Genomic DNA, 26,315 nt, shown 5'->3' with positions numbered 1-26,315 from the left:
ATAGTTTAGCCACAGCGTTGATTGAGTGGTTATGAGTTGACGCAATACAGAATTTGGGAAACTATGTTCTATATGTTACAGTCACTGACAAAAGTATTGTCAACCTATGTATATCATATCATAATTCAAGGTAACAGATTAAGGACAAGCACCACTTTTTAATAAAACTAAAAGAGAAATGCACAATATATAGTAATTTAACAAATAATCTTTATCAAAAAACAAACAAACTTATTTTATTGAATTAATGACAAGTATTGGCACCCCTGCATTAGTATTTTGTTATGGCTTTCAGACATTTATGATAATTCTAAACCACTATGTTACATCTTGTTGGTAAAATCTGCATATTTCCTTCAGCTCAGACAGATTGAATAAACAATGCTTGACTACAACTTTTTATAGATCAGTCCAAAGCAATTCTATTGGATTGATATCTGGTGATTGCGAAGGCCATTCCAAAACTTTTAACTTTGTTTTCTTCAAGAATTCCAAAGTTGATGTAGCTGTATGCGTTGTGTAGTTGTTGTGTTGGAAGATAAACTGTCTGCGAATCAGCCTACATGCAGATGGTATCATTATACTTTGCATAATGTTTTGATACAAGGCTGCATTTATTTGATCTTCAATCACAAGTCTCCAGTCCCTGAACTGCAAAAACACCCCATATCATGAAACAATAACCATGTTTAACTCTCGTGGAGAGCGACAGCGTGGGAGAAGGGCTTCGTGAAAAGTGCAGAGCAGTTTAGAAGTAGTTTGAAAGCAGGTTGACAGCTGCAGAAACTAAACTTAAACTTACAAAAAAATAAAGTAAATAAATAAGATGGCCTTCAGCCAGTAATCTGTGACACCTGCATGATGTGGGAAATCCGAGAAAACCAAGTGTGTGTAAAGTGATACAAGATCCAGGACCTGCGTCAACGAATAAGTATGCTAGAAACAGAGCTGCACGAAATAACAGAGCAACAGGGGTTTGTGGAACTGGCACACCCAAAATTCTTGAAAGTTTGCACCCCTAACAGACAGAAAGCTACCAGGGAGATAGAAGAGGGTCTAAACAGCTGGGTTCAGAAAGGCAGAGACGGAAAAAAAGAAGTAGTCAAACACAACCACCAGAAATCAAAACGTCAAACAAATTTGACCCACTTCAAAATTTAGACGATCAAAACCAGCATCAAGAGAACTAAAGGAACAACATTCAGGACCCCATAGACAGAGCTGGCCAGGCAGCAAAAAAAGGGAGGTCATGATTGTCGGGGACTCCACATTGAGAAACATGGAAAGTTCAGTGCGCAGTCTGGACCCCCTCACAAAAACAGTGTGCACAAAAATAGCAGGAGTGGCAAACACTGTTGCAGCAGCAAAGGTCATTCAAAATGATCTAGACAGCATTCAGAACTGGGCAAAGTATAAGGTACTGCACGCAGGCAATAAAAATGTGCATCATAAATACCATATGGGAGATACTGAAATTGAAGAAGGAATCTATGAAAAAGACCTAGGAGTTTATGTTGACTCAGAAATGTCTTCATCTAGACAATGTGGGGAAGCTATAAAAAAGGCCAACAAAATGCTTGGATATATAGTGAAAAGTGTTGAATTTAAATCAAAGGAAGTAATGTTAAAACTTTACAATGCATTAGTAAGACCTCATCTAGAATATTGTGTTCAGTTCTGGTCACCTCGCTACAAAAAGGATATTGCTGGTCTAGAAAGGGTGCAAAGAAGAGTGACCAGAATTATCCCAGATTTAAAAGGCATGTCATATGCAGACAGGCTAAAAGAATTGAATCTATTCAGTCTTGAACAATTGATTCAAGCAATCAAAATTCTAAAAGGTATTGACAATGTTGGCCCAAGGGACTTTTTCGACCTGAAAAAAGAAACAAGGACAAGGGGTCAAAAATGGAGATTAGATTGGGAGCCTGAAAGGCGGTAGAGCAAGAGTGTAAGGTAAGTGTTACCATGGCTCAAAGGAAGGAGATCAAATATGATAATCGTTTATCCATAATTACCTTTCATAAGGAAGGGTATTATGTGAGGAAAATTCAATTAAGCCCCAGCCACATTCTGCACATGAATTTGGCAGAGATCCCTGCCATGATTTCCATTACAAGAGAGTAGATGTTAAAACGTCACCCCAAACTTAAATTCAAAACATGTTAAACGTTATTTACATTATATGTTACCATGGCAAGAGACCCCTAAACTGGAAAAGATCCTGGTATCAGTTATTCTCATACGTATGTACATGGCTAGTAGGCTTTTTTTTTGTTATCAAAGTCCTATCTGCGTCTGCACCGCATAATGTCAACAGCCGCCATGTCGTACTTTGTGTTCAGTGGGAGAAACGAGATAATTTCACCAGCTACCGAAAAAAGACCTGGACATACACCTTTTGAATGTAATCTTGTCAGTAAAAAAAATAAATAAAATGAGGGCGACTTTGAACAAATTTCTCTCTGAAGCATAGCAGTGTAACCTGCGCAGACATAAGTTAGAACTTGAACATAAGTTTTATTAATAGTCTTTAAACAATAAACACTGTCTTATGGGGTTGGTAAAGACTAGGGGTGCGTGATAATACCGATATAACAGTATTTAAGCAATAAGACAGAAGAGGGTGTTGGTTGTGCTAGAATAACCACACGCCCAGGGGCGTAGTAAGGCACGAGGCCATTGGAAAAATAATTCCAATAAATGCAATAGTTCCAATGAATTTAATAGATAAACAAATTATTTTTATAATAAATTAAATAAATTCAAATAAATTAAATAAATTATCAGAGTATTTTCAGTAGTTGTCTTATGAAGTTGACTTTACCAGGGAATGTACAGTTTTCTAAATTAAATGGCTGTCGACACAGTTGGACAGATTGTGCAGTAGGTGGCACTGTTTGGTGAGTAGGGGAGTTTGTTTCTGCCTTTTGTTTACGGGTTGACGACGGTACTCCAGAAAGGAGGTAACTCAAGGACTTCCTGTCTTTCTCAGCTGGTGCCCAATAGCTTCTTAAACTCCCTTATAAAATGGGTTGGGAGATATCTGAATCTTGAGTACTGATGATTTAAGTTTGTTTAAGTCTGTTTGGGATATAGCAGGGTGATGCTGTGACTTGTCTTTCTGTTGTCGCCTGTAAGTTTTCAGGACAAAAATGAAGACACTGTTTGCTGTTTTAAAGTGGGTATCTGAAGTTAGGTTTATAGATTCAGCTAACTGAATACTGTGTCTCAGCTGATGTTCTCACTTAAGCAAATAACCTTCTTAAAACTTCTTAGATGCAGTTTTCTAGTCCATATTATTTCTTGTTTGTGCTGACCAATCATTAAAAACTGACACAGCCCAAGTGGTTACTTTTTTAGTATTCCGCTCTTCTTTATTGGCTTCAATTGCATTAATTTCAGCAGCACTGAGAGAGAGGTGTCTTTACTCACGGTTTCATTTTGTTCCTGACCTTTTTTTAAAATGATTGCTGTCGGTTTCGTTACCGAACTGTTGCATTCTAAGTTAAATCCTCCAGGAATGTGTGGACATTGGAGTCACCAAACAAGTTAAAATTTACATGGAGGAAGTCTGACATTGTATTATTTATTTATTTTTATTGGGGAAAAAATATTCAAAATATTTTTTTTAAACGTTCTTAAACACTCTGCGCAATAATATCTGTTTGTAAAAAGTCTTATTTGCTGGGACTTGTTTTTACCTGTTGGTTGTACTGTAATAATTCAAGGGCTTGGAACGCCTATCAGCCAATCAGGACGCAGATATCTCCCAACCCATTTTATAAATTGCGATATTCATTTGGCAATACAATAATCTGTATTTGAACAACAATACCGATATTTTTAGTTAAACTGATTCAGAGAAAATGTCGGCTATTATCTCGCAAAATAATAACTTCCTGCAAGAACTCTTAATGCGATTTGTGCTAACACAAAACAAAATATGGAAGAAGCACACAGATTTTGAGCTGCTCAAATTTTGCAAAGCAAAGTCACATGTGTGGAATCATTTCCTAATAAAAAAAATCTAAAAAGGATGGCTGTATAACATCAAACATTGCGTTATGTTGTTTATGTAGTAAAATATGCTGATGGTACCACCAACCTTACATACAGTGGTGTAGTCCTACATCTTAAAGTACCGGAACACCAATTACAATATTGAGTTTTCTAAAACAAATTATACAAATTCACGTTTTATTTGTACATTGAACTTGAGGTAACAATTAATAGGTAATGCATATGTCTCACATGTGACTTCTTTAGGCTACTCCTCCTTGATCAGTGCTGCCAGATTGGCGGTTTTCCAGCCAAATTTGGCTTATTTTGAAAGCATCTAGCATGTTAATGTTGTCTTTGGTGATTTGGTAATTTTTTGACTATTTTTCTCATGCATATTTGTTTCTATTCCTTTCGATTATGAGGTAATCTCTGCAGGACTTCAATCACCACGATGCCCTGTGTAGTATATCATGTCCTCCCCCCGTCTTTCTTTCCGTCATCCAATATAATTACGAATTATACAAACGCTCAGTTATTTTTTTTCCCTGGACCTACCGCATTTGATCTCATAAGATAAAAAACAGCGCTTCTGGTATTGTAAGTTATGAGAAGAAAAACAAGCAAAGCAGATACATGAATAAATAGTTTATAACATTACTTTACCAGCATTTTTTTTATTTTAAATAAATGTGTTACACTTATTTATGCTTTTGTAATATATATTAAATCTTAAAAGCAAAGTAAGTCATTTATTCCAAACCCCGGGTCTCTGCACTAACCGATATATAAAGCAGCTTTAAACCCGTGTTTATGGCCAGTCATAGGATGCACTTTTGAAAAACATGTTTAATATAAAATGAAAATAAATATATTATTTATAATAACATTTAAAATTAGTGTTTTTAGAGAATTTTAAATAGCTTTCAAACCAGCACTGTGTTTCTATTTTTCAAATTGGGAGCACATGCATGTACTTTAGAGGATCGAACAAAAATGAGTTACTTGGCATTTCATATGAGAGTTTAATTTGCCATATTACATTCTAATACTTTAAATTCCATAAAAATGACAAAAAGCACAGTTTATATATGGAGATTTTTTTTTTGGTAGCAAAAAATCTACACCAGCATCATTCAGCGCAATATAATGCAAAACAGATCCTCAGTCCCAATACCCACCCGTAATATACACACACAAATGTCAATTGTCTGTTGAGTTCCTGAAAATACAAATCTATACATTTTAGTGTCTTAATTGCCAATTGATTTGTTAACAGCACAACTTTTGCAGCAGTGTGGAGTAGTGGTTAGGGCTCTGGACTCTTGACCGGAGGGTTGTGGGTTCAATCCCCAGTGGGGGACACTGCTGTTGTACCCTTGAGCAAGGTACTTTACCTAGATTGTTCCAGTAAAAACCCAACTGTATAAATGGGGGATTGTATGTAAAATAATGTGATATCTGTATAATGTGAAATAATGTATAATGTGATATCTTGTAACAATTGTAAGTCGCCCTGGATAAGGGCGTCTGCTAAGAAATAAATAATAATAATAACTTTGCATGTTAATCACTGACAGTTTTTATTTGTGTTGCCAAGAAAAATAAAAATAAACATTTAGATGTAATCAGATTAGGACATGGCTCCAAGTGGCTCTGGTGCACCTTGGTTTCATAAGGAGCTCCAGCGGCAAACTGAACTAAGCTGCACATAATGCTAATTTACACAAATGGTATGCAAATGATATGCTAAACAGTATTGTGTATCCCACAATGCTAATCAATCAGGACTAAGCCCACGGAGGAGCAGCGAGCCAAGGGGCCATATTCTTGAAACTTAAAGTAAATAAGAAAATAGTTAAGACCTTCCTAAGATTGTTCTTAAGTTCAAGTCTTCAATTTTTCTTACGATCGTCCTAAATTTCTTCCTAAGAACGTCTTAAATACTGTCTTAAAAATCCTGACAAACTGAATTTAAAATACATGTATTGTGATTCAGCTAAACATGTATGTATGTATGTATGATGTATTTATTTATTTATACCCCGTATACATATTACAGCGTATTTCTAAAATAAATAAATAAATAAATAAACCACGTAAATCAATCCTCGTTTGCATAAATATTAACGTGAATGCAGACTTCTGTTAGTTTCATCTGCACAATTTATTTTGATCCTCTTATACATTCAGGCAAATCTAAATGGAAATAAAACAACAATATAATGACTCAGTAATTGTCAGTGACGGGCTTTTTAACTAAATGGAGTTGCTGTGATTCATGTTCTTGTATCTCGACTTAATAGAATGCAGCTGTAAAAAAATGTATCGTAGCCCAACTCCCAGCAGCAGCATGGAGCTCTATTTTTTAACTGACCGAAAATTGTGCTTCTACCTGGGGAATCTACTCGCTGATCTGTCCTTAACACTACGGCTTCCGAAAATGGAGATACCCCCGGTGACGGTGGTGCGGCGGCTAGATCATGGTCTTCTTAAGGGTAAACAGTCCCTAAAGACTTAAAACCTTTTAAATTCAGATGTAGTATTATTTATTATTATTTTTATTATATTTTACAATAAAGGAGACATTAATGATGGTTAAATGTGTTTAAGATGTGTTTCGTTGTATTTGCTTGACACAAGCGAACTGCACTGTGTAGGCCTACTGTTCTCAAATAATGCAGTTTTCTTTATAATAACCATATGTCATCATTTGTCTACGATGCGATTTTATTTAAGACACATTTGGAATAAGTGCGATACGCTTTTGGTTTGCCAGTATGAAACCAATTGGTTCATCGAATTTAATGAAGTGCGGCTCTATCACGTACTTAGTTTCAATTGAGTTCGACACGCCTCTGGAGCATCCATCTGAAACTGGTCTTGGTATGGAACTTAATTGTTAAGAGTTTTAAAGAGGTATGCATTCTAGTTGATTAAATGTGATCAGTTTCCTATGTTTTTTTTAATGTGTTATTATGAGAAAAAAAACAACAACTTATACATTGAATTGCTGGAACCAGGCTTTTTCCAATTGTATTTGTTAAAATGTTTTGCCCCTAACCAGTATTACCTATGTTATGCACCTTGTTTTGCTACTAGTGATTGTAGGGTTTGTGATCTGATCAGACCTAACCAATCATGGTTCCTCTAGTCACATTTTCCAAGTGCATTGTGAAGTCAGGAAATCAAGAAACCAAACAAGTGGGGTGTTTTTACAATGTATCAAAATTAATTTGCTGCCTATTTCAGAATGGACTATAACTTGAATATGATGTTAAAGTGGCGTGAAAATAGTGAACGACTGAGTTGATATAATAACATGTAAGGAGACATCATGTCTGTCCCACAAACCCAAGCAGAGCTGAGTTCAGAATTATTTTAAAAATAACTGTTGTTTTACATATTCAACATAGTTAAAAGTTTGGGTAAGCATTGACATTTAAAATAGTGGATACTCTATCCTAAAGCTTTTGCCTGTTGATGTCTTATTAACCACACCCAACTTTGGCAATGTCATCAACAAAACATGTCCCCATTCTGACCCTAAATAATGTTGTTTGCTTTCCTATACTGCATGTTTTTCCTTCTTTGAATCGTGTCTTTAAATAATATCGGCTTCATCAACAAGATAAGTCCTTGGCTCATTTTAAAGGAGAAAAAAACTGATGGGTGATTACTGACTTTGATGACAAATTCTCAAGGAAGGATGAAATAAAATATACTTCAGCAATAGCTTTTACTTCTACAAAAATACAGTTCATAGGAAGGATGAATGGAAGAGGAAGTCCTGTAGCATATGGAGTTTGGGGAATAGCTGTAAAACTCAGAAAATCCCAGTAAAAAATGAAAATAAAAAGGTCCCATGGCATGCCTACAGTGTGTGTAAGAATGAAGGGGTTCTGCAGATGTAACTCATTGAAACTACACAGCTGTTGACTGGAACATCTCTTCCTGAGAGGATAGGATAGAGAGTAAGGGACGCTTTTCTGGCACTGATCCCTTCTCATACTCCCATCCGCTCTGTATATGGGAATGGAAACTAAATGTAATCCACTCATTTGGATGATTGACAACCTCTTATTGTTTTTCATTTATAGTATTGGTACTAATTTGTGGCTTTCAGTGCATTCCAACAAAGAGGTTCAATTAAATAAAAAAAGAGGAACAAGGACTGGGTATGGCTTCAAAGAGGCACAAGTGAGTTCCACTGATTTCTATCTGCATTTTCACTCACTTTACTTTGGTGGACTACCCTTTATTAATCCCTGTTCTTTAAATGGTGTATTGTGAATTCTGACATATGCATTTGGGCTGTTTGCATTTGCTTCATCTGATTTAATTGATATTTTACAAAAAGTTACATCTAACACTGAAGTATAGTTTTTTGCTTTTTTTGTTTAAAAAAAAAAAAAAACACCCAAAAAACCCAAAGGCCTCTGTTGATTTTAGGGGATCAGGGAGTTTAGAATTATTATTTTTTTGCCTGATTGTTATCAATGAATACAGAGCAGCATCACAGGAGAGGAAATCATTTGGATTTCTTCTGCTTGGGTTGCACACTCAGTATATTGCACTGATTGAACTTTCCACAGACTCCCAGTCAAGTTTAGTAATGATTTCCATTACATGAGAGTAAATGTTAAAACTTCATGCTGATTTGAACTCGGCTCTCGCCAAGATAAGCACCAACTAAGACGTAGCTTTACAGTAAAATAATGTGATCCATCTGTGTCTCCATCCATTTGTGTTTCCTTCCATCTGATGATGTAGATATCCTTCTGCCTGGTGTTGATGGCTGAAGTGTAATGCTGGCTCCAGGGATCAGCTTATTTTGCCTCCCTAGCGCATCAGCACACACAACGGCTCTGATGCTGGCTCCAGGGATCAACCACAGTGCGGTCTCCCCAGCGCATCAGCATGACAACTGTCTGGATTGAGCTAAGTAGGGTACATCTCTGGGGTCTTCAAATGGACACCTTCCGTCCTCTGTGTTTCGTCGACTAGCCCACGACACCTCAAGAGGGCTTCACTGTGATTCTGGCGTTCCAGCATCACCTCCCTCTGTCCCCCACTCAGCTCAACCCAGCTTACTTACCTGTACATCAGCGTTTCTTTCTTTCTATTGTGCTTGAGATCCCCAACTAGAATCTTTCCATCTCAACCACAGCCAGTTGTTGCTCTTCTCTGCTGCTTCAGATAAGTTTTTCACTGTGCGATGCAACTCTTGGCCACTGAATCCAATGTCTCTGAGAAACCGGGTTGTATAGTGTGCCACAGATCCTCAACAACCCACATCCTTGCTGTTCGGCTTCAGCAGCTTGTTGAGCATACCGCAGTTTCTTCCTCTCATACGCCTCATCTACAGCATCCTTCCATGGCACTATTAACTCTACCAGGTGAACAAGGGGTGCTGATCCAGACCACAAGACAATATCTGGTAGAAGGTTAGTGGTGGCAATCTCAGGTGGAAAAATAAGCCGTTGACCAACATCTGCCAACATTTTCCAGTCTCTAGCAGCTTCCAGTTGTCCTGGGCGAGGATTGGTTTTAACACCTTTTCTTGGCAGTTGCTCTCCTGGGCAGAGGAATGTTGTCTTTTGTGTGTAATGTTTTGATGGAACTGGTGGCAACTTATTGGTCATGTGTGGCGGAGTGTCCCGCCCCTATTTATTATTATTTGTATTTGTCTGTGGCGCGGATAAAAGCTCAGCGTCTTTTGGTATTGTTTTTTATATTTATATTCAGCTTCACCCGCCAATCCACTGTTTTGGTTCAGTTACTTCCTGGTCCGTGACGTCACCACACTTCACCACTGCAAGCCATCCTGCCACATCATGTTACGCGTGTCTTCCAATGCTAAGGCCAAACATTGCAGCATCTGGTCATGGCGCCAAGTAAACCGTCCTTGGCTTAGAGCCACTTTACATCCTGTCAAAATGTGCTTTAATGTTGCAGGTGATGAACACAAAGGACATGAGGGATCCTCGCCTACTCAGAGGTTTAGGTTCTGTGGTGATGGGAGAACATATGTTGACCTGATGAGGAATCTGATCCTGCTCTGTTCCACTGTCCATAGGTCTTGCCAGCCGATCTTGCGTTGTTCCCATCTCATCCATTCTCCTTGCTTGGCCTGGGAAACAGCCTTTACGCACCTCATCCTCTCCTCCTGCTTTTGCACCTCGTTGACTACCAGCTTCCTCCGTTGAGCTGGGGCTGCCTTGTGCCATGTAGGAGGAGCTGAACTGAGACCAAGACCCCCTCTTCCATGCTGAACTTGCCCCGTGATATTACCGATTCGAAAGGGCGGCCTTTGCATCTTCCACGGCTTTCTTTGCCGCCCACTTTCTTCCAGTTTTCAACACAGGTGCTGCCTCCCTTACGCATTTGTCATGTGACTCTACTAATGTTATTTCCAGTCGGAAATTGACTGATGCTTGTAGAATCTTTTTCTTTTGGTATAAAGACTCCACCTGCTCGGTGCCATGCTCTTGGTACAACTTGTTTTTCCCATGCCACTTTCATTAATTTCCACAGGATTCGTAGAACTCCAGAAGCACTCTGTACAGAACTCCGTTAGGCCCTGGAGATGATGAAGCCCTTGCTTTTTTCACAGCTTGCTCTACTTCTTTCCACTTAGGTGCACAGTCCTCCATTTGGTATTCTGGTGGATTGATAGTTGGGATGTCTGAAGGAACTGACATAGGCTCCTGCCTTTTTGAATCTGTATGCATTTCCTCCAAATATCTCTCCAGCTCAAATTTGGAAACTTTTAGTGTGACATTTTTCTCTCTGGTGAATAACTTCTTTACAAATTTGAATGGGACTTTATAAAAGTTAGTTCTCGCACACTAGACTTTATTTAGACTGTATCATGAAGGTCCTAGCAAGCTCTGTTAGCACCACCTAAATGCCTTCAACCTGAACACCAATTATCAAGCATAATAGATTTGGAGCAAATGTAATTGATCTTGATACTGTATCGCACTGGCACCATGCTCTGAAATTGATTATTAATATTGTATTGGCCTTCAAAGCTCACAGGGTATTTGTTTAGTCACATAGTTTCACATATTGTTGTACTTCATGTTACAGTTTTCTGTACCCCAGGGGGAAGGTGGACATTTCTTGAATGCATTCAGTACTATACTAAGAAGATGTGAGACTGTGATTCAGACAGGATTTGAATATTTATCCTGAACACCACCCAATTTGTAACCTTCACTGTCTGCACATCTATTTGTACAAGACTGAATGATACATGCATCATTAGCTTTTACTTCACATGTTTGTTGTTACTAAAAAAAAGATTGAAACAGGTCAGCTAATAAACAATTGCAGTTGCATAGTAAATACAATTAATAAATACCAGGGTCTTAATATTTCTTTGTCTTTGAGATACATATTTTTAAGGAAGTTACAAATGCCTTACAAATATGTATGAACTATAATTGTCTTTTTTTTTCTTTTCTCTTATTTATTGCTGATAACGAGTAAGGCCAAGATTATAATAATGGGAACAGTAGCCTTGTTTTCAAAACGTACTGAGGAAAAAGCACTTACAATGTGTACAGTTAAGATATGTAAAGAGTAACATAAACAGGACACAAATAAGAACAAAAACATAATGTTCTGAATAATTCCAACCCTGAAAAACATAAATTATTGGACTACTCTAATTATGGCTTACACGTTTTATTTTGGTTTAGAAGTTAGCATAAAAGCATGGAATCTTTAACAGATACAATTTAATGTAAATGCAGTGCCAGCACAAGTTCTGTACTGGCAATCATTGCATAATGGTTTGAACATTGGTACCACAGTTTAAATGTATTTTCACATACTGTATCAATGGAATTGCAATAGTATGAACTAATGTACAAAGGTAATCCATTGCCATTTTATAGTACAATATTATAGGACCAGTGTGCTACCATGTCAGGATCACAGTCTATTGTGTTGTCATTTCTTGTTATGCTTGGCCTACATGTAATACACTGGTATTATAATGGTGTTGTAGTGGCACCTTTAAGGCTGGCCAGTGGTCTTACACCTACAGGCACAATCATATTGGCATGCTGTTCACATCCAGGACTAGTTGTACAGATATCAGCTGTTAATTCCTTGAAAATAAATATACCACGTATGATTTTTAGACATGTATTTAATGCATTAGATAACATGATATCATGTTATTGAGATAAATGTTGGGTGGTTTCCATGCATTCCACAAGCATGATTATATAATTGTTATAACTCCTAGCATTTTAGAAGGAAACATAAAAATACATTTGTGGAAAAAACTGTTCATCAAATATAAACTTAAATACACCCCTTAGATATACTGCATCCTGTTCTTGGGTTAAATGTTGTACAGAAAAACTATGTTATCACTGTTTAATTTTGCTATTTAACTTTTTGTGTCACTTGGAAAATGCAATTACGTTTCGAAGTAGACATCATTACCAAATAATCTGCAATGGCAACAATGGTACTAAAATGTAAAGGCACCAAGGGATAACTGTAGCAAAATGGCAATAATATTTACACAATTACATATTAATAGCATGATTGTGTTTCTGGGTATTCTGTATAGTATTTATCTAACTTTTCTAAAGGGAAATTTTGTCTGAATTTCTTTTTTAATCTGTCCTGAATTTCAGCCCAATTATTTTCACATTGTTTTGTTTTTGTAACCCCCTTAATCAGTAGAATTAACAGTAAAGTATCAAACTGGCCATCACACCCAAGTACAGTATCATTATTTATCAAACAAAATGTAGAGAAGTATTTGCAAATTCTCTACTTCACAGTACCAATTCTTCAAGATCATAACAAACTAGCATCAATATAATATTTTATTTTCCTCCACCTAACGGTACATGGCAGTTTTAAGTGAAAACAATTCTTGAGACAAGGGATTGTTATTTTCATAAAATTTAGGAAAGGGTTCAAATGTTAGACAGAAATCTGGGGACTGGAAACTGACTTTAAAATATTCCAGTTCTTTCAAATGGTTTTGCTTACCTGCAATGATTGCTGCTAGAAAATGTAGTTCCTGGTCTATTCTATTCTTCACCCTCTCCAAGGGGGGGCAAAAATGTGGTTCCCTACCTTTGCGTATCCTGCTGACTGAGCCTGCCTAGGTCAGTTGCTTTTTATTTGACAGAAGGTGTTGCAACTCGTTTATGATTGTTTAGGTTCTTCACAAAAAGGCCGTTACAAAGGGGGACCAGTGTATAGTGTATATAACAAAGGTGTATAAACTAGTGTATAGTGTATAAACTACATAACCCAAGATCACGTGAGGTTGATCTTGTGGCAAACCCGTGCTTGGAGAGCTGTATGGAAAAAGTGAGAGGATAGAGGCAGCTCTGCCAGTTCAGTCGTCTCCAGGGTACGACAAGAACCACCTAAACAAATAATTAAACTCACAAATGAATCATTGAAAAATTATCCGGAGAAGTAATCCTTTGGCAAAACTTTTGGAGCCAGTATGAAGTTTCAATTCACAAAAATAACAGCTTATGCAAACAGACACATTTAACTATCTCAAATCTTATTTAAGCGGAGCAGCAGCAAGTGCAGTTGTGGGGTTGTCCAACAATAATTACAATACAGTGATAAAAATACTTAAAATAGGTTTGGATGGAAGGATTTAGTAATTAATGCCCATATGAACAAATTGTTAAACCTGACTCCAGTAAAGAGATCCAGCGATGTAGCAGCTTTACACCAGCTGTACAACGAATGCAAGATTCAAGTGGGCAGTTTAGAGTATGGTAGTCTGTTGTGCCCAATATTACTTAAAATCATCGCGGAAGACATTGCACTGGAATTTCGTCGCCAGCGAGATACAAATGATGAGTGGATGGTGAACGAGCTGATCTGATTCCTTCAGAGAGAGGTTGAAAGCAGGGGAAGGGCTGTAACCTTGATTAAAGTTGAAAGCACACCTAAAGAAACACAATCGAGTTAGAAACCCTTTCTGAAGTATTATGAGCAGTGATGTAGTCAAGACCAAAATTTCGAGACCAAGACCAAGACCGAGACCGAGACCGAGACCGGATATGTTGAGACCAAGACTAAGACCGAGACCAGTATATATGAAAACTACATAGAAAGTAATAATCAATGACTTATAAGCTTCAATAATTCTATTCTCATGTTTTCACATACACAAATAGGATTGTGCTTCAAAAATTACTTAATCTTTCACATCAGACTCTTAGAAATAATAAAGCAATATAATGCATTCACTTTTAAAATTATTATTATTATTATTATTATTATTATTATTATTATTATTATTATTATTATTATTATTATTATTATTATTATTATTAATATAAGCATGATATAAAATTATGCATAGGCTGAAGAATTGTGTTTACTTGATACATTTTTCACAGTGGATTAGCAGAAGATGCTGGTATAACCAGATTACAGTATTGTATACATTCTGCTTGAAATGAACTATTAGAATTGCTGCTTGTGGAAGGGTGGGGGTATTCACTGATACAGGAGACTAGAAAATTATATTGGAAAACACCGCACAGGTGCCCAGTTTTATTTATTTCCTTTTTAATTTAGTTGAGCCCGCAAAGGGCGCTGTTGTCTGTGGCCTGTATACAGGCAACGGTAATCGGGACCACAGGATTACCAACACAGGTATACTGAGGTGCACTCACAGGTGCTCAAAAATAATAATGAAAACCAAAGACGAAATAAAAATAAAACACAGTAATAAAACTACAAAACAAAAGTGCTGCTATGCAGTGCCCCCACTCCCGCTATGCCGGTCAGCTCGGGTCTCCGTCCTACACTCGGTTATTGTCTATACACTGGGGTGGCCAGAGTTCCCCGTATCGCTACACACGTCCCCTTGGCCTACGTAATAATTTATTTAAATTCTTGTTTTATTTGTTTAAGGCGGGCTGTCTTTCTCAGTTGTGCTTGCCTGTTTCATCCTCTCTTCAACCACTGGCATTCCTGCCTGGTCTTTATTTACACTGGCGTTCTTAGCCAGTGTCTCTGGGTATTCCCAATCACGGCCACCCAAATGCATAACAAAGCGCAGTACTTATGGGCCGAGCAATCCCACAAGGCCCACCTCTCAGCCACTCAGAGAGTGGGAAAGCCAACACACCCTCTTCCTCTCCGTGTCATCGCCATGACTGACAGGCAGATCTTACGAGGTTGTTGCCCTCTGCCTGCAGAACCACGCATGCGTCAGACAATCAGCACAGATCTCCCCTGTTACACTGCTTTAAACGTTTCATTGCTGAAAAAGTCCATATCCCCACAGAGTCCATATCCCCACAGAGTTCTCAATAAAAGCAATAGTATTTATTTCATATATTTAAAACTTCACAGCAAACATAGCTTTAGTGACATTAAAAAATATATACAAAATAAATTAATTTCATATTGGACTGACGCCTCTCTGTATTTATTTCAGAGATCTGACCACTGAGCTTGTCTTTAAAACTGTAAACTGTTTCCTAATTTAATCAGGATTATCTAATAACAACAAACGAGTTGAAACATTGTGTTTGCTAGCTTTACATACAAGCTTATGTAAAATGATTGACTTACCTTAAAAAGGAAGAAGTTCCCCACACTTCTGACACCTTTGTGTGGCAATGCTTGCACTTTGCCATCCATTTATTATTTTTCTCATCAATTTCAAAATTGAGAATGCAAATTTATTGCATAAACCGAAACTAAACTGCATTTTTTTAGATTTGCTGCATTTTTTAATGTGACTACAGTGACTCTATTTATCGGTAATTTCATAGCAAAATATTATGAAAAATAAACAAACAGAAAAGGAAATGTCACGCTCACATTCTCTTTTGCTAGTATGTGATTGGCACATCTTCTAATCTCTCATCTCTCTAGCCAATCAGTGGCTCGTTGCTATAGTTTTACCCATGGTAAGTGTGTGGTCTATGCTACTAGAGTGTATTTTACATTTTTTTTGTAATTAAATCATATTTTTGGTCATCAATAACTGTTTATGTCTATGAGTGCGTGTGAATTTGGGTGAAAATTAGGATATAAGGTAATCGAGCGTATTGTCAAGACCGACGTGCCAAGAGAGAGATCAAGACCAAGACCTCAAAATGTGATTTTGAGACCGGTCTCGAGACGACATCTCTAATTATGAGCAAAGGGCAAAAAGATACAATACAGCGTCAGCTGCAGCACTGCACACAGCCAGCCTGAAGGAGAGCGCAAACTGCGTCTTCTGTGACAAACTGAACCACAGGTCCAAGGACTGCTCAGAGCTCACACTAGAAACTAGACGGGAAAAACTGAGGAGGTAAGGGAGATGCTTTGTGTGTTTGAGTTCAAGACACATTGCGAAATTCTGTAGAATGAAAGGAGTATTCTGTGAAGTATGCGGGAAAAGACGGTCTGCAATCAAAACAAACTAAGTGCCAATTCGCAAGAAACCCCCAACGACACTGTTATTTCATCCGTGTCACCAAACAGCACAGAGCGAAAAGCAGTATTGCTACAGACAGCAACAGCTTGGGTTGAAGGGTCCGCAAACCGACAATTAGTTCGCTGTTTACGAGATGGAAGCAGCCAGCAAAGTTTCATTTGTGATTCCCGGTCACTGAAGCTGCCAATTTTAGGAGAAGAAATGCCTAATTTATATACATTTGGGACAGACGTGCCAAGGAGAACCAAATATAAAAGAGTAAAGGTTCGACTCAAAACCACCCAAAACAATCAGTACATAGATTATACTTGTACTGTGATTCTTGAAATGTATTTTTGTTTATGACTGTAAGTCGCCCGGGATAAGGGCGTCTGCTAAGAAATAAATAATAATAATAATAATAGAATAAGATGCTTTGGAAATGCCACAGGTGTGCACGGCATTGATGAAAGTGGCTGAAGGATTTCGAAGAGAATTGAAAGTGAAAGGATTATAGCTAGCTGACACTCCAGCAGGAGATACAGCAAACTCGGAGCTAGGAGTTTTAATAGGAGGAGATTATTATTGGGCAATTGTGTCAGGCAGAATAGAGCTGCTAGAGGGCCCTCTTGTAGCACTTGAGAGCATTTTCGGATGGTTGATTCACGGTCCAGTGTACATTTTAAGCATTGTACCCAGCGCTACAGATGTCGGAATAATGCATATCAGCGTGGGACAAGAGACACTGATTTTAGAACAATTATGTTTATTCTTGGAACTAGAATCCTTAGAATCACCTCGGACCGAGACACGAGATCAAAAGCAGACGAGGACGCCTTACAAACATTTGAACAATCGGTAAAATACACAAGTGGCAGATATGAAGTCGGATTACCATGGGATTAAATGAACAGCCGGAGCTACCATTCAATTACAGAATAACAAAGAAGCAATTCAATCAGTTGATGCAAATATTCAAAACAGACATAATGCTGTACCACCGATATAATGATGCCATCCAGGAATATATAAAACAAGGTATAGTAGAGGAAGTAGTGACAACAAACAATGTCAGCAAGAGCGCACTTAACATAATTTACTATTTCCTGCACCATGCAGTCATCAGAGAAGACAAAATGTTAGGTTACTTACCATAACCCTGGTTCCCTGAAAGAGAAGACGATCACCAAACAATACTTTTGGGATATGCCTGCCATAGGTACTGTAGGTATTCGCTGAGCATTTTATGTCAGAGCTGCCGATAGGCCCCTCCGTGTAGTGAAGTCCTCGGTCCTGCCTGCTGAGGGGAGGTGAACAGCCCAGAGGGATAGTAAATGTTTCTGTGCCCAGATCAACAGTTGAAAGGCTATGCAGTGTAACCCTGGGTACCGAAGCCCACCCTGGTGGTTCACATACACCACTACTGACATGTTGTTGGTGCAAACGAGGACATGTCTGTTCTGGAGTACAGGAAGGAAATGCAAGGTGCACTGCTTGGAGCTCCAGCGTATTTATGTGCAGGGATGTCCAGCGGCCTGTCCAGGACCCGCTGACTCCTCTGCCTGCCCAGACCGCACCCCAACCTAGGTTTGAAGCATCTGTCATCACCACTTGAAGGCTGTGTATCACTCCCATCACTACACCTTCGCGCAGGTGGGGGGTTTTTCTCCACCAGCATAGGGCTCCCCAGCATGAGCGAGACACCATCAGCTGACAGTGTCTGTTACGCTTGGGGTGAAGCTGAAAGGCATTGAGCCACGCTTGGATGGGGCGCATATGCAGTAACCCCATTTGGATGGCTGATGAGGCAGCGGCCATCAGACCAAATAGTTTTTGACACAACACCAGTTGTACTGTGGATCCCTGTTGAAACAAGGTGTGACACTAATACAATGAGCTTTGGTTGTAAATCTCCCTCCCGACCTGTGAGGGTGCTAAGCAGCGAAAGTAGAGTTCTTTGGACGTTCTTTCCCCGGGCCGGGAAGTCGGTCAGTCTGGAAGAAGGCAAGACTCCGTTGCAGGAACGTATTGACCTGGAAGGGAAACGACGTAGCAGCTGGAGATAGTAGATACAGCTGCACTCGTTTACCAAGGTCATGCATGATAGCATAAAGGGGACGGAGAATCGCAATCTACTCCTTCGCTTGGTTTTGAGTGAGAGCGAAACTGGAAGGACTGGGAGGAACCCAAAAATATAAAAAGGATTTGTGAGTGTTTTTGTTTGTTTGTTGCTGTTAGTAATTGTCTTTTGTTTTATAAATCATTAGACGGCTAACATGTATCCGGAGCTGTTGCCTTGGGCCAGCACTACCCAGAACAACACTACACCACAGTCACTTTATAATTGTTATCACCCACCATGAGCACTACTGCACGCACCCAAGACTGGTGACCGTGTTAGTATATTGTGGGTTGGATATTCGTGTTTATTATTTGGGACTGTAACCCTGTTGTTATTTACTCCGTGCACTACACATTGTTGTGTATTGCCGGAGATTATTATTTGGTCACCAGACCCGGATACAATTAAAAACTGTTTCAAACTGGATTATAACTCTCTGTGTTTCATTACTGCACTGCATTACCCCTGCACCTGCACGTACCACTTACCACTTTGCCACACAGGGCCAGACAGTTTTGAATAGCCGCTACTCTGTCGGCAGACAGGTAGGCTTGCATGGTGAGGGAATCCAATTGGAGACCCAAAAAGACTGTATTCTGCACTGGTATTAATTGACTCTGGAGACCTGGAGAGGGTCGTTCACGGATGTAACCGTGATCCGTCGAAAGGGAGGAGGTAATGCAAACTGTAATGGGTCACCTGTGCTTCTGCTGCGTAAGCCCACTTCAGGTGCGTCTCCGTGACCCTGCATTGCAGGTTTGGGCACGCAAGGTACTTGGGTAAGCCCCCCACCGGTGGAGCCTTGACCAAGGCTGCAATGGTGGAGTCCACTGGGGGAAAATCCACCAGGCCCAGCTTGTCCGCGCCTTCCAAGGAAGGGAGCGGGGCCGCTTGCTTCAGCACACTCGGCGCTGAGGACGGAACGATCCCAGGAAGAGCGTACCTGCTCCATGAAATCCTGGAATGCAGGGAAGAGCTGAACATGGGGAGCCGCAGCCAGCTGATTCAGCTGCTGTCGACCAAGGGACCTGCAAGAAGTTTGCAGCACGTCCCATCAGGGCCGACATGGAGCTCAAAAACTGGGGTGCACTAGCCTCCGAGGCAACCTCGGAGCTGGGCTGGCTCTGCCTCGGTAGAGAGTGCAGGCTCCTCTCCTTCCTCCATCTCGGTGGGGAAGGAGTCCTCATTCCAGGAGGCCGCTATCGAGAGCGCATCCTCCTCCTCTGCCATCCATGCAGGTGATTCCAGCTCACTCTGAGCTCCTCTGGGGGAGACAGGAGATGGTACTGGAACCGGCACTGGTGGAGCCGGAGCAGCGGCAGTCTGCTGCCGTGTCAACAACTCCAGGACCTGGGCCATCTGTGCCTTAAGGTCCCTTATATCCCTCACTTGCCTCAAGCGCTTGACCTGCTTCGCCATCTATGGAGATTAAGAGCGGCTGCGAGAGGGTGGTGGCTGAGCCTGTACGCAGGGGATACCTTGCGAGGGGCTCTGGGACAGTTAGAACATAAGAACATAAGAAAGTTTATAAATGAGAGGAGGCCATTTGGCCCATCTTGCTTGTTTGCTTGTTAGTAGCTTATTGATCCCAGAATCTCATCAAGCAGCTTCTTGAAGGATCCCAGGGTGTCAGCTTCAACAACATCAATGGGGAGTTGGTTCTAGACTCCCACAATTCTCTGTGTAAAAAAAGTGTCTCCTATTTTCTGTTCTGAATGCCCCTTTATCTAATCTCCATTTGTGACCCCTGGTCCTTGTTTCTTTTTTCAGGTCGAAAAAGTCAACATTGTCAAAACCTTTTAGAATTTTGAATGCTTGAATCAAATCTCTGTGTCGTCTTCTTTGTTCAAAACTGAATAGATTAAATTCATTTAGCCTATCTGCATACGACATGCCTTTTAAAACCAGAATAATTCTGGTCGCTCTTCTTTGCACTCTTTCTAAAGAAGCAATATCCTTTTTGTAGTGAGCTGACCAGAATTAAACACAATATTCTAGATGAAGTCTTACTAATGCATTGTAAAGTTTTAACATTACTTCCCTTGATTTAAATTCAACACCTTTCACTATATATTCAAGCATTTTTTTTTTCTTTTTATAGCTTCCCCACATTGTCTAGAAACACATAAACGCCTAGGTCTTTTTCAGAGATTCCTTCTTCAATTTCAGTATCTCCCATATGATATTTATAATTCACATTTTATTGCCTGCGTGCACAGGCAAAGCGAGAGGGTCACACACAGGTGGACACACAACAACAGCACAGAATTTATTTATTTTGCCCGAGGTGCGCAAACTACAGCCGGCAGAGTCACTCAATGGTGGGGGCGGCAAGCCAAGCCCCGGCGGAAGAACAGTGTTCTCCCTGAAGGTGTAGGTTGAAAGACAACACACACACACACCAATACTGCACAGGCAGTCACACTCATACGACAGACAGCTGTAGAAAAGATGGCGAAGCAGGCTGTGAAGAAAAAAGAAAAAAGACACTCAAAATGGAGCCGCTGATTCAACGAGAGCGGCAAGCCAGCTCAGAGCTCTTTTATTATTATTTTAATAATAATAATTATTATTAAATTCCAACAGCACAAGGTTGTGTTTATGGCAGGCATTACAAAGGCATTCTTGCAAATATCACTTCAGAAAGAGACAGAGATGCAGTGAGATTTCTCTGGATAAATGAGGTTCCCAAACCGAACGAGGAAGCTGACCTGCAAAAAATGAGAATGACCAAAGTTCTATTCGGAGCATCATCGATTCCATTCCTGTTAGCATTAACGATCAGACACCACTTGAAACTGTGTGAAGAGACTCACTCTGAAGTCATTCAAACATTAAGAGAAACTCTTTATATAGATGGCTTCATAACCTGAGCAGATAATGTAGAACACATATGTCAAACTCTCGCAACGCATCTAAATCCGGCCTGCGAGACGATTTCTATCAGTCAATTCATTTTGGCCCGCGACCAGTCCGCTATAGAGAGCTGAAGTGCTTTCGTCATCGCGGGATCCAGAAAAGAATTTTCCCTATGTATTTCTCCATAGAGGTTCGCAATATCAGCGATTACTGATAATTGAAACCTTGAACGTTAACCTTTCGTTGTTAGATACATCATAAGATATGTAATAGGCCGAAACATCTCGCAAATTATCAAATAATTTATAAAGGCACAACTCTGTGTACGCTATATTCCACAAACAAACTACATAATCCCTGCAGAAAACCGCTAACTCAGTGTTCGGAGTGTTCCAATATTTTGAGTGGGGTATTAGCTTGCTAACTTTTGCTTCATAGTTAAATAACTAGTTAGTTAGCAATATGTTTACCTTTACCTTTACGATTGTGACACATAACTGTATTTTAAATATATATTTGAATAATCGCAGGTTTAAAAAAAGCCTATGGAGAAATCAATAGAAAAATTTCACTTCTGGAACCCGTGGGACAGGAAGTGACATAATACTTCAGCTCTCTATTCACTACGTCCAAACATGCACTGCACTCTCTGGCGCGAACCACGGCATATATGCACAGTTCACAGGCCTACACTGAGCATTCCGTTACAGTGCGCTGTGTCACTCATACACTTCACTTAAGACCTGTCCCAACACAATCACTCAACAATAGCTGGCAAGCTAGCCAGCTATCAAAAAATGGCTAAAAGGAAAGTGGACAGAGAGAACCTGTTTGTCTATTTTGCAAAGAGAGTGTATCAGTATTGAAAGAATTTAACTTATGACGCCACTACAAGACCAAACACAGAGACAAATACTTGGATAGAGAGCAAAGGCTACAGAAGGTGGCAGAGTTAAAGAAAAGTCTTGAGCTCCAACAGAATATGTTCACCATGGCAAAATCACAGAGTGATGCGGCTGTAAAGACAAGTTTCATCGTAGCAGAGGAAATAGCTAAATCAGGCAAGCTCTTCTCCGAGGGTGATTTCATAAAGTGGTGCATGCTTAAAGTTAGTGAGGTAGTGTGTCCAGACAAAAGGCAAGCATTTGCAAACATTAGTCTCTCGAGAAATACCATAGCCGAGAGAGTGGATGAGTTAGCTACCAATCTGCAAGATCAGCTCAGTGAAAAAGCAAAAGACACAGCTCAGTTGTCAATTTTCATCCGTGGGGTGAATCCCGACCTATCTGTCACTGAAGAGCTTTTGGGTGTCATAGCGATGCATGGCACTATCACAGGGAAGGACATTTTTCAACAGGTCGAGAGGTGTGTAGATGAGATGAAGTTGCCATGGGAGAAATTGGTGGGACTGACAACAGAAGGGGCTCCAGCTATGTGTGGTGAAAAGAGTGGGCTGGTAGCACATGTGCAAGAGAAGATGCAGGGGGAAAATTGCCCGGGCCAGCTAACAACATACCACTGTATCTTACACCAAGAGGCGCTTTGTGGCAAAGTACTGAAGATGGAACACATAATGAGCGTTGTTACGGAAACAGTGAATTTCATCGGGGCCAAGGGATTGAACCAGCGGCAGTTTCGGTCACTTGTTGATAAGCTGAATGCCGAATTAATATGATGTGCCGTACCACACAGGGGTGCGTTGGCTAAGTCGGAGTAAAGTGCTCAAGAGATTTTTTGAGTTGCGTGAGGAAATCGGTCTTTTCATGGAAATGAAGGGGAAAGAAATCAAGGAGCTTCGGGATGAGAGCTGGCTGTGTGACCTTGGTTTCTTATGTGACATAACAGACCATCTCAACTCACTGAATGTGAAACTGCAGGGTCACAAACATGTTATTACTGACATGTATGACGCCTTGAAAGCCTTCCAAATGAAACTGCGTTTGTGGGAAAATCACATGCAACAGAGAAATTTTGCTCACTTCCCGACATGTCAGACAGTGTCAAACTCGCTTACCAGCACAACTTTACCAAGTGCGGCTCTTGCTGGCAAACTGACCCTACTGTGCACTGAAGATTTGCCGACTTCAAGACGCAGCAGTTCACTTTCGAGCTCTTCTCCAATCCCTTTGCAGTGGATGTGGACAGCGCCCCAGTGGATATCCAAATGGAATTAATTGAGGTACAAAGCAACAATGCACTCAAGGCCAAGTTCGACTCAGTTAGCGCCGCCCAGTTTTACACTTTCTTCCCAGACACGCTACCACAGCTCCGCCTTCTCCGCCTTCAGGCTGCCCATGTCCTCTCGTTGTTTGGAAGCACATACCTATGCGAACAGCTGTTCTCTCTGATGAAGATAAACAAATCCCCTCACAGAACATGTCTGATGGACAAGCATCTTCAATCCATCCTGAGAGTTGCCTCAGCGCAGGATTTTGCCCACAAGCTTGGTTATGCTACCGTGTTGTGCGCCCGTGTCGTAAAAGGCTTGTTATTATGTTTTGCGGCATTGTCGTTTGTGAGTGTGTGCAAGTGAGATTAAAAACGTGAGACACACATCGAAACACTAGTCTACTTCATCTTATTGAAACACAACAGATATATCATACTAACAATAATAAATGGTTAATAAATGGTCGCAGGATTCATATGCACTTTTTTCAGGGGTGGGAGGGCAAAATATTTACATCCGGCCCTTCACTTCAATTTGATTTCTCAAAGTGGCCCGCGGTGGAATTGAGTTTGACACCCGTGGTGTAGAAGCTGCTTACAACATATCCACAAAAGCAAAGGAAATATTGTTGACAGCGGACATGTCTCCAGGCAAGTGGATAACTAACTCAAAAGCACTACAGGAAAGATGGTAAGACAGCGCAATGAACAGAGCTGTTGAGATTAGAAATCACAGAACGCTACTAAAATGACTGGGACTGACATGGAGAACGGGGACTGACAATTTCGTATTTGAATTGCGAAACCTTTTAGAGTTCCTGAAAGGCTGGCAAAATACGAAGAGTTGTGGATTACAAGCCGCAGCACAAATATTCAACCTAATTGGGTTCATAGCTCCATTTACAATGAGGGTAAAATGCCTTTTCCAGGAAGTGTGTGAACGAGGCATTGGATGGGATGAAGAGCTGCCCACTGATTTATCGAACAAGTGGGACCAATTGTGTTCCGAACTGCCAAGTCTTTCAGTACCACGACAACATGACACAGGAGTAAGGGCTGGAAGTAATCAAACGAGACAGTTGCATGTTTTCAGTGATGCAAGTAGAAAGGCATACTGTGCAGTTGCTTACATGCGCAGTTAAGAAGCAGAATGAAAATTTGTTTACATCTAAAACAGGGGTAGCACCACTGAAGAAATTTACGCTGCCATGGCTCGAATTACTAGGTGCTTTAATCGGAGTGAGACTGGGACATTACTTGATGACACACCTGCAAATGGAGACAACTCCTAATGTGGACAGATTCAGTGATCACTACACTGGATAAAAAACACTGAAAAACAATGGAAGCCATTCATAGAACAGAGTAATAGAAATACAAAGCCTAAAGGAGCCTGAAAACTGGACGCATTGTAGCAGAAGGGAAAATCCAGCTGACATCCCTACTAGAGGGCAGGGAATCGCCAGTTTAAAAGAAAATACCTTATGGTGGAAGGGTCCATTGTTCCGCGGACGAGACGGGCGCATTCATTCTTGTTCTTTGCGTCTGCCTTCAAATACTGTATTGAGGAGACCGATTCAGTTACTGTACCCTCTGGAAATGTAGTTTTTATTTTTTTTTGCTGAACTTTAATAAAGGTTCGTCAGGCCAGAGGTTGTTGCAACTCATTTATGATTGATTAAGTTCTTCACGAAAAGGCAATTAACAAAGGGGGACTTTAGTGTATATAACAAAGATACTACATCACCCAAGATCCTCGGATCCGGAAGATCATGTGATAAGTGAAAGGAGGGGAAAACTGTTTACTATAGTATGAAGCCTGCTTGGTTTATTGCTGCTTCAATTCAACTTTAGCGTGTAAACATTAGGGAATAAAGAATAGTTTCAAGTTGAATCAAAGTGTTGATGTGTGTTCCCTTAAAACAAATAGTTCAGAACAGTGGGCAATCACTTTTACTAACCTTAAGGAAGTGCAAGGCGCAGTCAAAGAAAAATGTTTTCACAAATGCATTTGCATACAATATGTACTGAACTAATTTCATTGACATTGAACAGCTTCCTTCATATTAACATCCAAACAGTGCTTTACAAAATAAAGTGTGAAAAGTCTTAAAAAGATGCACTATCAACCCTCTGGATAGAATTCCAATGTAATGGAGTAGTACAGCAGGACACAATAGCAGGATTACCAATAAACAAAACAATGATTATCTACAGGTCAGACTAGGGGGTTAGTGTCTTGCCTTAAAAATTAGGATTCAGGCAATAAAATCAATGTGACTGATTTAAAAACAAGAGTAATGGGGAGAACTAGGGAGCTGTGATAGGTATAGTTGGCTGGAGTAATTATTCTGCACCCCTTTTTAATGAGGCAATCAAAGAATTGTAATGTCCAATACTTAAGAATATAATGTAGGAATTCGGCATTACAGGAATGCATGAATTCAGCCAAAAAATAGCCATATATTTATCGTATGTGTCTGAATAGCAATCAGGGTTATGTAAGTCTAAAATTAGACCTGTTTGGAAGAAGATAGATACAGTACAGTACTTGTTTATCACCACTGGAACTGGAATATGTTTCTGCTGGAGACATAATTCAGGAAGTTTTTATGACCCTTGTGCACTTAAGCAGTATATAACTAGATAGATATGGACAAAAAGCATTCAATAACTAACCATAACATAAACAGACATCAATAGAGGAAGACATTCTAAATGGCATTAAAT

General features: G+C 39.9%; 1 pseudogene; it reads left to right on the top strand.

Moving 5' to 3' along the window:
- Nucleotides 1-19,978: 19,978 nt before the first annotated feature.
- On the top strand, nt 19,979-23,949 carry LOC117972509 (general transcription factor II-I repeat domain-containing protein 2A-like; annotated as a pseudogene).
- Nucleotides 23,950-26,315: the final 2,366 nt, after the last annotated feature.

This window comes from Acipenser ruthenus, chromosome 6 (genome assembly GCF_902713425.1).
Source record: "Acipenser ruthenus chromosome 6, fAciRut3.2 maternal haplotype, whole genome shotgun sequence".
NCBI classification, from domain to species: Eukaryota; Metazoa; Chordata; class Actinopteri; order Acipenseriformes; family Acipenseridae; genus Acipenser; species Acipenser ruthenus.
The sequence above is the reverse complement of the archived record's forward strand: the minus strand, read 5'-3'. Positions and strand labels throughout refer to the sequence as shown.